This window comes from Melospiza georgiana, chromosome Z (assembly GCF_028018845.1).
Source record: "Melospiza georgiana isolate bMelGeo1 chromosome Z, bMelGeo1.pri, whole genome shotgun sequence".
Classification (NCBI taxonomy): domain Eukaryota; kingdom Metazoa; phylum Chordata; class Aves; order Passeriformes; family Passerellidae; genus Melospiza; species Melospiza georgiana.
Window position 1 is genome coordinate 33,510,374 of NC_080465.1, and position 14,098 is coordinate 33,524,471.

At 35.3% G+C, this 14,098-nt stretch overlaps 1 protein-coding gene across 1 annotated transcript in view; it reads right to left on the reverse strand.

Annotated features, from left to right (window-relative positions):
• The window catches only part of CNTLN (centlein), a 193,754-nt gene that overhangs the window by 102,701 nt on the left and 76,955 nt on the right, over nt 1-14,098 (reverse strand).

A 14,098-nucleotide genomic window follows, 5' to 3' on the forward strand; every position in this document is an offset into this window, starting at 1 on the left:
CTGTAATATCAACCAGCTAAGCTCTGCACAATAAATTGAATTACTCTTTTTTCAATTTAATAAAATTGCATATAAATAAAGTTGCCAGGATACCAATACTAAAGTTTCAAAGTCAAATTGGGAAATGCTAGAAAGAAAGACATTATTTAAATTGTTTATTTAAACTTGTGTTTTCTGACACATTCTCTATCTATATAGTTGTACACTATTTCAGCAATAAAACCCACACCTGTTTCAGCCAAAGGTCATACAATACACAAAACAGAGCACAGTCATTTAATAGGTAGCTTCTGCTTAAAATATAAATGCATTTCATGCACAAATACACATTATTCTAGCTCTGTTGTGAAAGTTTCACTGCTAGTGTTCTCACTTATTTCAGTTGTACTCTAAACAGCAGCACCTACTTCACAGAAAATTTATGCTTTTCCCTACTTTGCCATCTGAAATAAGGCACTAAAAAATCTGGCCAAAATATTTGCCAACTTAAGGAAAGGACTTAAAAAAGAAGTCATTTGGTATACACAGTACATTAAAGCACATTGCAAGTCAAGCGCACCTCTGACTCAGCTGTAAAACATAAATTACAGAGAAAATTATAAACATGAAAAGTTAAACTAACTTGCTTAGCATGACACATAGGAAATCCAGCTATTTTTGGGATCACTTATCTGCCTTCACAGGTTGATATTCTTTGCTGTCCTTTCATCTTCCAAAACTCAGTCAACATCAGTTTCTATTACACAGACTTCAGTGGCTTTTGTCTCCACATTGTCTTAAGTCTTCACATCATGTTGGCTTTTTGCATAGAATGGCAAAATATTTCATTGAAAAAACATTGCTTATGAAATTAAAGACTCGAATCAACATGACATAGTTCCTACCTGAATCTCTATCTTCTGAAACAGTTAGTTTTCAACTTTAAAATCATTATTTGAATGAACACGATTATGAACAAATGTACTGCCTCTGTAAACACTAATTGACAAGCATGCAATATAGTGATTGTACAAGATTTTTAAGAGTGAACTTCTACACATATCTTTTCCTTTTGGTTGATGAAAGACATGCAGAAGTAAACTACTTATATTAAATAAGTTAAGAGGAAGTTCATAGTCAGAATACCTGAAGTGCCTCCAAATAAATTCATCTATGAAATAATCTCCAACTGAAATTATGATTTATCTAAGATGGAAAAATTTTAGTGAAGTCCAAACCAAAAATTTCTATGTGCAATACAAGAATCAACTCACGCAATCAATGGCTAGGTGAATGTTATAAATGCCCACATGGGTTAGCCAGTGCCAAGTCCAACCATCAGCAGTATATGCCTCCCACAGAGGCAAAAGCAGATGCTATTCAAGAAAGAATAGAAGCCTAACAGTTTGCGCAGTGTGATTCCAATTTTTCATCCTGGAAGTGGCACATTCTTTATTTCTTCTGCTTTCCCAGTTGCTAAAAGGAACTTTCCTCCAATCCCAGAGCAAAAAAACTTTCTTTATAACCTTTCATGTGGAGCTCTGTTAAAGGCAATTTTAAAAATACTCATCAGATTACTGTTAACACAGTTTTGTTGCCCTTCTGCAATTCCAGCAGGTTAATGAAGCAGGATTTTCCTTTACAGAAGCCACATTAATGCTTCCCCAATAAAACTGTGTTGATTTGTGCTTAGTGGTAGTCCTCTCTATGGTGCTCTTTTCTGGTTGTTTGGTTTCGGTTTTTTTTCACTTTCTCCCTTTCACCCTCTTTTTCCTAAAGACTGACTACCATTTTCAAGGTATGGAAGCAGCCATGTTACTGCAGCTCCCTCTGGAGCCCATTGTGCAGTTGGGAGTTATAGCAGCAACCTGCCAGTCCATTGGCTGTTAACAATTAGGTTAATTTCATACTTACTGCTTGTAAATATATTGAAGTTCATGTTCTTCACTCACACCTCTGTGAGTGAAGAATATATATATATATATATATATATATATTCAATATATTTACATATATTGAATATATATAAATATATATATTCATTATATGTATTCAATATATATACATATATATATTTCAATACATTTACAAGCAACTACTCTACTTGACCTCATAATTGCTGTACAGATACTTCAAATAGGTCTAATGCCTTTGATCTATCTGCTGCAAAGCATACACAAGTTGTTGGCGTCTTCATCTTCCATTTAGCATGGAAACATACAATCACAGCATGGTTTGGATTGAAAGACAACTTAATGATCATCAAATATGAAATATTGAATAAGGAAAAGACTGTTCTTTTAGGCTTTGTAAATCCAGTGTATCATTTTACACTGTTATCATTGAGCAAACCTATTAACTTCCTTATTGTCTTCTTTTTCACTCTATTTAAGCAAAATTTTACTGTAATAGCTTAAGCTTTGAAAACAACTCTTCAAGAGCCTTTTTAGGCTTCTCAACTTCCCATCTGCATTTCTCCTGTCTCTGTTTACTGGTCCTACCTGTTTCTCAGCAATGCAAGCTCAAGTTTTAAATGCTGACCTTTTCCATGTAAGTGCCATTAAAACTTTTGCAGTCTCTAAAGCGAGCTTCTTAAGACTCTTTGGGGACAGGGGGTGGTTTGGAACTATTTTATTTTAGCTTTTTTTTCAAATTGTAGCACATATTTCAGTTGGGTGTCAGCTACAGTATTTTCTTAACAGTATCCAACAAATGTTTCTTTTCTGCTGGCTCTAGTGCACAGTTGAAGATTTTTTGACTAGTCGCTTAATTTTCATTTTATTGGTTTCCTTTCTGGAAAGTGAGTATCCCTAGGCCAATTGATTTGTTCCACTCTCTTCTGATATTATTTAAATTAAAACAAACAAAGAAACAAGTTACATAAACCCAATAAAGGCCTTCCTTCTTTCCCTACCAAAATCACAAAGCAAATCATCCTGGAAATAATGTCCAGCCACCTAATAGACAAGGTGACTGAAAGCAATTGGCACACATTTACTGTGGAAAAATCTTGCTTTACCAACCTCACTACATCTGTAAGAGATGACTGGCTGTAAGAATAAAGGGAGAGCAGGTGTACACCTTGAATTTGGCAAGGTATTTGAGATGGTCTCTCATCTCTTTATTGCCAAAGGTTTGAGATCTGAATTGAAAATTAGATAAGGTGTCTGTAAAATTGGCTGAACTGTTAGGTTAAAGAGGTGACGACCTGTCATATGGAGTACAACTGGTAACTAGCAACTAAAAGCTTTCCTCAGGGATCCACTATAGAGCCAATACTGTTTACTGTCTTTATTAACAACCTCAAAGATATGCTTGAGTGCCTTATAGCAATCTGAGGGAAGCAACTGAGAGCTCAGTAGAGGGCTGGACCACTGCTCACTGAGATTTCATAGGAAGAAAAAAAATGGCTGATGGGAACTTCGTGAAGGTCACTTAAGGCAAAGTCCCCCTAGAAAAACTTTGAAAGAGGACATGTTAAAAGACCAATTGTCTCAAAAGCAGCTTGGCAGAAAAAAATTCTGTCCTTTGAACCAATATGATGAACATTAGCAGTGATGTGACTTAGTGGTGAAGGCTAACTACGTGCTGGCTGTATAGGCAGGAGTCAGTAATCAGTTTACAGAATTGATTCTATTCAGCACTTCTGAGATGGCAAGTGTGGCTGTGTATTGCTTTATTCTCCTCCAAGAAAGACATTTATGTAAATACATTAAGTGTAGCAAAGGGGCATCACAATGGCCAGAGGTTAGCCTTATGTTTTATGATGACAGGATGAAAGAAAACTTCTGACTATCAATACCTGCTTCCTTCTATGTTGAAAAGAATTCCTTTATTCCAGGACCATTCTTGGTGCAAGAGGATATTATCACATCAGTTAGAAAGCAGGTCTTATGTTTCACTCATGGTCTCGTTTAAGAGACTCAATTCCTCATGGTGAGTTCTTCTTTCTCTGGAGCTGTGCTCTTTGTAGCTGACAGAATAAAATGTCCTACATGTAGAAAATCATACATGTCACACTACACCAAACTGAATAAGCTGAATGCCACTGGGGGGACTGCTACCCACATTCTGATTTTAACTTTCTTAATCTTGGGAAGGTAAAACAGATTTAACCTGCCTTTTTCAATCAATTACTGTCATCCTATCCTAAGATCTCCCATCCTAATTAGTTAGTTGGTTAGTTTCTTTTATTATTTCTATCATGTGAAGCCTGCTAATATGCTGTTCACTAACTTTTTAAATTTTGAATGCAACTATTAGGCTGTTCAAGGCAAATATGTTTGCACTGAGCAAATTTCTAACTGTTTAAGTGATTGGGAAACAGACACCATACTGATTTCTGCTCACACATTTTTAAATCTCAAGAACAACACAATAAAACCTTTAAACTACTCTAGCTAGAACTTGTAAAAAGAAGAAAAAAAAATTCCCTGTATATGCATTATAACAAGACATCCACATCTAGTCCAGTTCTCTGAAATTAACCATAAAAGCACCATAGCCTGTATTTTTTGTGCAGAGTGGTCTTCTTGAACAACAGAGCTCTTTGCAGAGGCTCTATAATTGGTACATTCCTCAAGAGCAAGTGAGCAAGATCACTTGAAAGAAGCATCACAGAAGGCTCAAGTAAGAAATTTCAAAGAAAGAAGGAATGTCAAGGAATTCAGGGCAACTGAAGAAGCCACAGAAAGCTGCCAAAGTATAATTCAACACTGAAAGAAATCACTCATACTGAAAGAACTCAGTGGCAAAAAGCAGGGGTGGGGGAAAATACTTGCTTTCCAGTCTATCATTTACAGTATTATCTCCCTCCGTGTCTCAAACAGACATGCCAACTTAATAGCTAAGAATTGAACTATTTTTCTGAAATTCTCCCTCCCTCTCAAAAAAATAATTTAAGTGAGTCTGAAGATAAATATCTCAGTGTGTTTTTTTACCCAAAACTGGGATTGCATTTGACAAACTATGTCTGCCCCACCAGACTTTTAAACTATTCCCATACAACTCTTTTATGAAGCAGATTAGGTATCTAAAAGCATCTGTGATCCAGCGGCACAGATCCAGTGACACAAGATGAGGGTAAAAGAATTGCCTCTGCAATCCTGCAACTCAAAGGATCAAAGCCAAGTTCTGTGTGTGGTGATGAAGACTACTAACCTACTGGAACTTTAGAGTAAGAAGAGTGACTCAGAGTCAGAGCAGTGTCAAATTTCAGATATTATGAAAAAGAGTTTCTAAAACTATTTTAGCAGATTAAGCTAATATTTGCTGCTATTATCTTAAGCATATGCTCAGTGGATCAACTGCACCAGTTTTTGCATCATTCACTTTCAATGAACACATCAAACAATGAAAAGAAGAAATGCGCCAGGTCTAGGTCCTAACTGAAAAGGGAATTTCTCTGACCATTGCATTTGATTTTGCAAGTGCTGAGCCAAGGGCATCATGTTTATGTCATCTGAAACCATCCAAGACACAAATTGAGACTGCGAGATAGAGTCTTTTGAGATATTTCAACAATGGGAAACTAGTTTCTGTCTGAAGTGTTACTAAGCTGATTGCAGACTGCAGGCATGGAAATAGAAACTAAAGCTGTGAATATTAGTACTTGTCTTGTCCATCTTTTGACAGTAGAAACACTGAATGTTCATGATGTTTCAAGACTAGGCAAGAAATGCCTTATGTTAATATCCATTTAACTGTGTTTATGCAAATTTTCCTCTCCTAGGATTTTCCATGGATTTCACTTTTTAAAATTACTATAACTACAAGCATGATTTAAAAAAGAAAAAAAAAAGTATACTTTAAACTTTTTATATTGGATATCAAATAATTTTTTATTCTAATAAATCCAGTAGTCACTAAGTGAAGTGAAAGAAATTGGAAGTTTATACTGCAGATTAGGTTCTGTACAATTCCTACTTCCAATTATAATATTAAGTGTCACGAGTATTTGAGCACAACTTTCTCTCCCAGGAGGGAAATTCAGCAATGAGTAGAAGGAACTGCAGGAGAAGTATAAATCTACAAAGATTTGAAGTCAACTGTCTGCTTTGGCAAGCAGTAACATCAAACACGGAGGATGCTTTCAGTTTACCTTTCACAAGTCCCTGAATGACAATGTATCAGCTGACAAACAGAGTGCGTTTTAGTTCCCTTCTTCACACTATACATCTTTTTGCTTGAGCAAGGAAATACATACAGCATATGAAATTTAAAAATCAGCATTTTTTGAGGAGAACCAATTATCTGTCTTTTTAAAATCGAAATTTTAAAATTCTATGGCTGTATGGTTGTATTTGTGTTATTTCTGTCAGCATCTCATTAACACAATCTCCAAATTATGTCTACTAAACAGTATTGAAACTCAAACTCCTAAGCATTTTGCAATAAATGAGGAAGAACCAGAAATTAAAGTTTATTTAAAGATGAAACAAAAGGAAGAGTATGCTACTTCTAGGTACTCAAGTGTTGCTAAGCAAACCATATACAACATCACAAAAACAGTCAAGTTCTAAACTGAAATACCTACAGCAATGCAGAACTCAAAATAAAGTCCATGGTTATCACAAAAGAAAAACAAAGAATTTTTCTACAGAAAAATTTTGCTCTGTAGACTCAGAGAAGCTAAACCTGTGAACTACAATTTAAGAATGAATGACGAGGTTTGGATACAATACAAATATGCAGGTCAGGAGAAAAGACAAAGCAAATAAGTGAGAGTATTAACTGGTCACTTCCAGGTCATAAATTCACATTTGAACACTTTGTGTCTTGACAAAATCAAAGACTACTATTGAATTTTATTGTCTTTGTCACATTTCTGTCGTGTACTCTTCTATTATTTAACTCAACTTTTAAAAATGAAAGTTCCTGGGATGTATTTTAAAATAATAGAGAAATACCAGATACAAATCCTGCACAAGTGTTTAGCAAATACTGTGAACTATTTGACAACTTTCACAATCTTTTTTATTGTTATAGGGATTAGCTGAAACCTTGCAGAGTGTTGTAAAGCCAGAATTCTATAAATAAGCTTTTATCCATTAATAAATTGATGGAAAAATAGAAATAAAACTTAACTAAACTTAATGGATTTTAAAAGTAATACAAAATATTAGTGATACTGTTTAGAGTTGCACTCTGTAAATTTACACAAACATAAATAATGGCAGGCAAAGGAGATTCATTACAAGGAATACATATCAGCAAATAGGAACAAAAGAAAATAAGTAACCACTAAGTTCAACTTTTATAAAGTTTCTTTAAGTTCTAAACTCAAATCTGCAAATGTAATGCTAACACAGTAAGCCATTTCTAAAAGCTTGTAATGTTAAAATTGCAATTATCACTTGCCTGTACCTACATGCAGTTTTTTCCTAGGTTTATTTTGATCACTATGGGTTGTTTTTTAAATTGAAAATATATAAAACATTTTAAAATCATGTCAAGCAACTCTTTTCTAATTGCACTGTGGGAGTCTTTACAGTCCTGATTAGTTTATATTTAAGGCTTAGCGAGTCCTAAAGAAGACTGTATAACTGGAAAACATATCCTAAAAATTTGCTGTAACAATATATGAAATTTGCCAATAATGAAGGTTATGTAATTATGAGCAACATACATGACTGCAATTTCTAATCTTAGGACTACACTAATCCTATGTCTGTCTACTAGATGAACTGAAAATGGTTTTTGAAATAACTATTCAGCTCCCCCACAGACTTTTCAGCTTTTAAAAAGATAGGGAAAAAAAAACCCGACTTGTTGTGCAATGTAGTTGAAAGAGTAATAAAAACTAGCAGACTGAAAAGCTCCAGAATTTATTACTTCTTCCAGAAGAAATGTCTTGCTCTTATTTATACTCACATGTTATACTTTCTAGCAGTGTTGCCAAGTTTAAATGATAGCCCATCAAATGGGGGAAAAGTGACTTAAAGCCATACAAAGCCCAGAAACTAGCGTGCTGCTTTTCAGTTTTATGCACACCTGAAACTGCTTAATGGCCTTGAGTCTTCTGCAAAAAGAGGTTATCCTGCTTTTAAGTATATCAGGTAGATTTTAGCGTATTTCTTCAGTAAGTCTTTGTCAACAATAAGCACTGTCTTATCTGCTTCCAAAACAAGATGACCTTCTGACAATGTAATCTACTCCAAAGTAGTTTTAAAGATAGCTTTGCTGACAAGAAACAGGGCAGCAGCAATCCTAGGTACTCTAGATTAGGTTGTCAGAGAATAATTTCCAGCCCCAAGGAAAATACACTGAGTCCTTGATTTGAGAGGAATCAGCATTCTAAATTAGCAGGAGTCTACTGGCCTTTCCCAGAAGACTATCAGGATCTTCTAATATGGCAGGTCAGAATTCTAATCATGATTTAACATCCTGAGAACAACCTCAAAGTCCTTTGTTTACTACAATTAACTTCATGAAAAAAGTAACTTTTTGTAACACAGTGTTACACAAGTAACACAGTGTTACTTGTAACACATATAGAAAATGCACCATCAAGAGCAGGAAAGCATGCAGCATCCTCTGTTATGTACAAATGCTTCATTTTTGTCCTCCAACTATGATTGCCACAGTCTCACCTGGCAATATTAAAACGACGATATTCAGAAATCAAGAAAGATAAAATTTATGCAGATAATAGTTTATGGTGGTATTACATCCTTTTTTGAAGGTACTGATCTTGATCCACAATTACAGAATCTGCTGTTTTCAGTATGATACAATAGTCTGGGCTCTATTTTCCACAATATAATACTTTTGATTACTCCTCCTGGTTTTAGTTTTTTTTAATACTCACCCATTTCAAATATAGGAAGAGGCAGCATATTTAAAACTATGCTATAGAATGAGTCATGCTAAAATAATTACTTCCAATTTCTTTTAGATTATAGCTAGGCATCAGCAAGAAATTCTTTGTAACAGTTGCTTACTTATCAAGTTATTAGAATAGGAGAAATGCTCCCACCATCTGCATATAAGCAGGGCTTCTGCAAAATATACCCTCTTGCTAGAACAAAATATCCTAGTACTCATCATTTTTAATTGTCAGCAGTTCTAAAGATACCATCAGGAGCCCTCACACAGCTCCAAATCTAAGGTACATGTACACATGTGCACTTGGGCCTCAATGCATTAAAGAAAAGGTAATTTAGAAAGACAGCCTGAGCTATAGCATAAACTTTCTCTCTGCACTTATGAGTTTAAAGGGCTCCTTCCCTCCAGAGTTGCTGACCCTGGGTTAACCCATTGCCAGAAGACTCTAGTTAGTCCTCTAGCAAACAATTGCCTCCTGAGTAATACACATCCCATAAGTCAGCCATTGCTCATCAGCAGCTTTCAGCATTCACAGGTAAGACAAGCAGGAGACTTCTACACTCCCCTGCATACAGATAAAAGGAATTAAGAGAGGAGGCTCATGGCAGTCTAAAATAAACATCCAAACAAACACCAAGACATTTTTCTCATTTGTGCCAGGGAATTTTATCTGGAAAATAAAAGCATGCAGAGAATCTAATTTCTAATAGAGCTGAATACATTAGATGGAATAACCCACTGAGGAAACTGACTCCTTCCCAAGGATTACATGTTGTAAAGACTGCAGCAGGATGACTCTTTGGAGAAATAAACACAACGAACCACAATCTCCTAATGCATATTGTTGCTGGTATGGACAGATATCAGGGGGCTAGTCCAGGAGCTGCTGCAGTCAGGGAAGCCCTCCTGAGTCCATGAGGTTAACTATTGCCTTTTCAACCATTTTCCTCTAGAGCCATGGAAGACTGTTAAAAGACAGGAAAGCCAAATGAAGAAAAAAATTAGACAGAAAGTGCTAACCAAGCTTTGCATGCTTTTTATCACAGTCCTTAAAAAGGGACAGCAGCATTGCTAACTACAGTAACCAAAAAATAAGTTCTATAGACACCGGGTCAACATAGTGTCAAAGAATTTTTTTCTTATCCAAAGCTTAAGTTAAATAGCCTAATAATCCTTGCAAGGAAAATAGGACAGCAGAAGCAGCTCTGTTTTCTTCCCCTCAGAAACGAAAGGTGTTTGAGAAGACAGCCAGTACATCAACAGAGAAATATCTAGGTAAAAATGCTGAACTGCACTTTCTCTTCTTTAGTCTTCTAATTTTTAGAAGGGTAAAAATTCTGCTCTGTAAAACTAGAGTAGAACACACATGCACATTACACATACTTCTCTAAAAACACCCATATAGAAAATATAGGAAGAGGCTGTCAAAAATGGTCTTATATGTCATAATGCAAAATTAATTTTAATTTTCTACTACTCTGAAATTACTTCAAGTCAGGAGAACTAAGACAGGCAGAAACTTCATCCAACTTTTACAGGTGAAATACTACTCTGACAGCAATTTGTTGCAGCAAATTATTCTTCCTACAGCATTATGATTCAAGTACATTTGCTGCAGTAAGGGCAAAATATGCTCTTTTCATGGGTCTGTATATTTATGACAGCCTTGGAAAATGAGAGCAAACCTGGGAGTAGGTGTTTGATATAGACTGTGAGAGAGCAAAGAGCATTACATATGTCTGAAGATAACACTGCCAAGGTAAGAGTAAAGCAAAAAGTACTAGCATTACTCCCACTCGGTGATCATTCACACTATCCAGAATGGTTTACTGGAATTCCTTTACAGGAAAAATATTGTAAACCTAAAGTTTACTTTAAGAAATGTACAGTCTTAATTAACCAAGGAAATGAAGTATTTAACTACATAGATTATTTAAGCTATCTATCTTACTTGTGCATCCACTTCCCAGAAATGTGTCTTCATCATTCTTGTTTCCCAATTCAGTCACTTGTAGGATGGATGAAAATTGCAGGAAGAGATATCTGTTGTTGCTAAGTAAAGTCTCCCAGATTTACAACCCACATTTAGGAGCAAAAAAAGGATAAAAGCAACTCCCCCCTCAACACTCCAATGTCTGTTCACATAACAAAATGGTGAATAGTGTCATAGTTGTCAAGAGTGCTTTTTGAGATATATTTCAAGTCAACTGTCACTCCAAAGTCAAAGAAGCGCTACTTTCAACACGCAGCATAACTCTTAGTTTGCAAAAAGATGGTAGAAACCTGTGCTTAAAGTTTTATCTACCATTTAGTAATTTTTAATTTGTTTCACTGAAGCACAAAATCCAGCTTATTTATCAAGAAGTGTTTAACGAAAATATAAATGTTACACTGTGTGAATTATGTTTGTTATTCGAATTTGCAGGTTTCCATTCCTTCAAAATAAGACCATCAGAATAGCCTCATAAACAGTGTTTGTACCTGTTGTTAGCTCAAAACAGATTGAACCTCAAGAGCCAAGACTGGGGTACCACTGCCATCAATACAACTCAGAGAAGAGGGTATGTCACCATCATATGAATATCACGAGAATTTGTTGTTGTATCAGTCCTCTCAACCTTTATAAACCTCATGTGACAATACACTAAAGTCTCTTGCCTACAGCCTGCTGTTAGTGTGTAGCTGGTTTCCAATAATGCAAAGTAAGGATAAAAAAAAATTTCTTATTTTATTTCTTCCACTGAAGTATTTGAATTTTAGGAAAATTTTGATGATTCCATGTTTACACTCACATGATTGTGTTTGGAAAAAAGCAAATACAACAATAATTCTTAGAAAATGGATTCTGAATTCCTTTAAAATTAGAAAAAGATCCAAATGCATTAAGATAGGCTAAACTTTTGCATGTATATGCATATTCTGCTTCATTCAACAAAAGAGGACTAAGTAGTTCATCACAAAAATCATGCTGGGTCATAATAATGGTCCACTAAGCACCACATTTGACTTTCTAGAATTACAAAACAGTACAATTTAGGAGAGAGTTCAAGAGATAAAGCAAGAATACATAAACAATATTTAATAACATTCATTGTAAAGTATTCATTTATATTATAAAATACAAAAAACCATTTTAAAATTATAAAATAATTTACTATTTATATTATTGAGCACTCTCTGAAATAAACGTTCCTACATTTTTTCAAAATTCAGCTGTTGAAGTTCCATATGGTATTATGAAATCTGAGACACATGGAATCATGAAAATTTATGATGTCCCTTCCAAAATCAGTACTATGCAAAGGCAAGTGGAAAATTAGCATTGTATGTTCAATTAATCTTGCCAGAATGTACCAAGCACTGCTACCTTTACCAGAAATCCTAGAACTTCACTGAAGATACTGTAGAGAAACTTATTTTCATTACTCACTCCTTATTCTCTTAAAATAGCAATCTGACAAGTTAGCAGCAATCATTGTGCTTTGGTATTACTGACTATAGGTTCACAGGCTTCTTTCATGTACATTCTGTACAGTTTAATATGACACATTTAGTAGTTCTTTGTTTTTATCAGTGCATGCATATCTGGAAGACTAATGAATCAGACATTTCCATCTAAGTGCTGAAGACCTTTTGCCTACGCCAGACAGAGGGATAAGAAAAAGACAGTTCTTCTGCAGGCAGTATGGTTATCACCTGTACAACAATTCATTTCTAAACCAAATAATCTACTCTGAAATCAAAAATCACTCTGATCCAACATCAAGGCAAGGAACAGCTCTGTGCAAGCAACAATACAAAGGGAAGCTAACAGAGTCCTTAACTTTCTCCACCATGTCTCTGCTATTTTTGTTCCCGACAATGCCCAAATCTTGTCATTAATGCAACTTTAATTCTGCATTTATCTGCTTCTATATTATGAAAAAAAATGTTTAGCAGCATGACTCATGTTTTTAATATGACACAATTCCATCACATATGAGAAGGCACTGAAGTTCAAGACAACACATGTCTGATTAAATATGAAGGAACAAAGGAAAAACACAAACACATCTGATATAAAAGACCACACTACGACCTCAAATTTGTCTGTTAGCTAGGATGCAGGAAATTACAAGATCTGGTGGGCACAGGTAAGAAATATTCTAGAGACAAGTTTAACAATTAAAAAGCATCAATCTCCTTATTCTTGATGGAATCCTCTCAGTGAAAAACAGTTGATAGATAGAGTGCTTGGTGAAAATGTAACTGGAAGCTTCCTAGAAAAAAAAAACTAATTCACTTCAAATAAAGGGCCATTTTGTTCATTATGTAAAAGCCCCTAGATGAGTTCATGTGGCATTCACAGTTCTGAGTCTGGTCCCTTAAAATATCTTACAGAAACTATACTCTATATTGCACCAAATGCTTCTGATTTCTTACATTTTAATTTATTTGTAGTGCAGTATTTCCTGTTCTCACACTTGAGCCTGTCATTTTCACTAAGCAGTACTCAGTCCTGTCAGTAAGCATGCACTTTGTCAAAACCCTCAGAAGAGCCACAAGATTAGCTGCAGAACTTAGGTTGGAATTGCTTTAAGTAGAATGAAAGCTGGTATTTCAGATTTTTATCTATTCCAACCTAAACAAACACATGCACATCATCATTTTAACTATATATGCCTTTGAACTACAGAATTACTAACTGAAGAAAAAAGTAACCAAGAGCCCTGACATATTAAATTCAAGTAATTATTAGTAAGATGTCTGCTCTGTCCCAACACTCCTAAAACAGATAACCAGAAAGATTACTTTACAGAGAAAACACCCAGGTCAGAAGGGCTATATGCTGCAGGTCTGCAGGTGACACTTTTTAACACTGATCTAGCGTGAATGCACTTTGTTACAAATTAATCTGCAACATGCCATACCTATTGAGTGAAATACAGAAAAAATTGCTGGGGTATTTGGATGTTTCACAAAACAACAGAGGTTTAAAAATAAAAGTCTTCGATGAACAGGCATCTCCTATTGCCTGAAAGGGTCAAGATTATCAAAATCGCATTTTTCAGCAGGTTCTCCAGTTAAAGAACCAGGGAGGTAACACACATTCAAGAAGTAAGGGAGCTAATATAGCCTATGTTTGTAGTTCTTACTGGTAGCATTCCAACACACCTAATTCAGCTTTTCTCCATCATACCCATTCTGACAGCTAGAAAGGCAAGAGGCATCACATGCTGCTGCTGGTACTACGACAGGCTCCTGTCAACTAGTTGGTCACATATCACTACACTAGGTACACAACAGTTGCTTT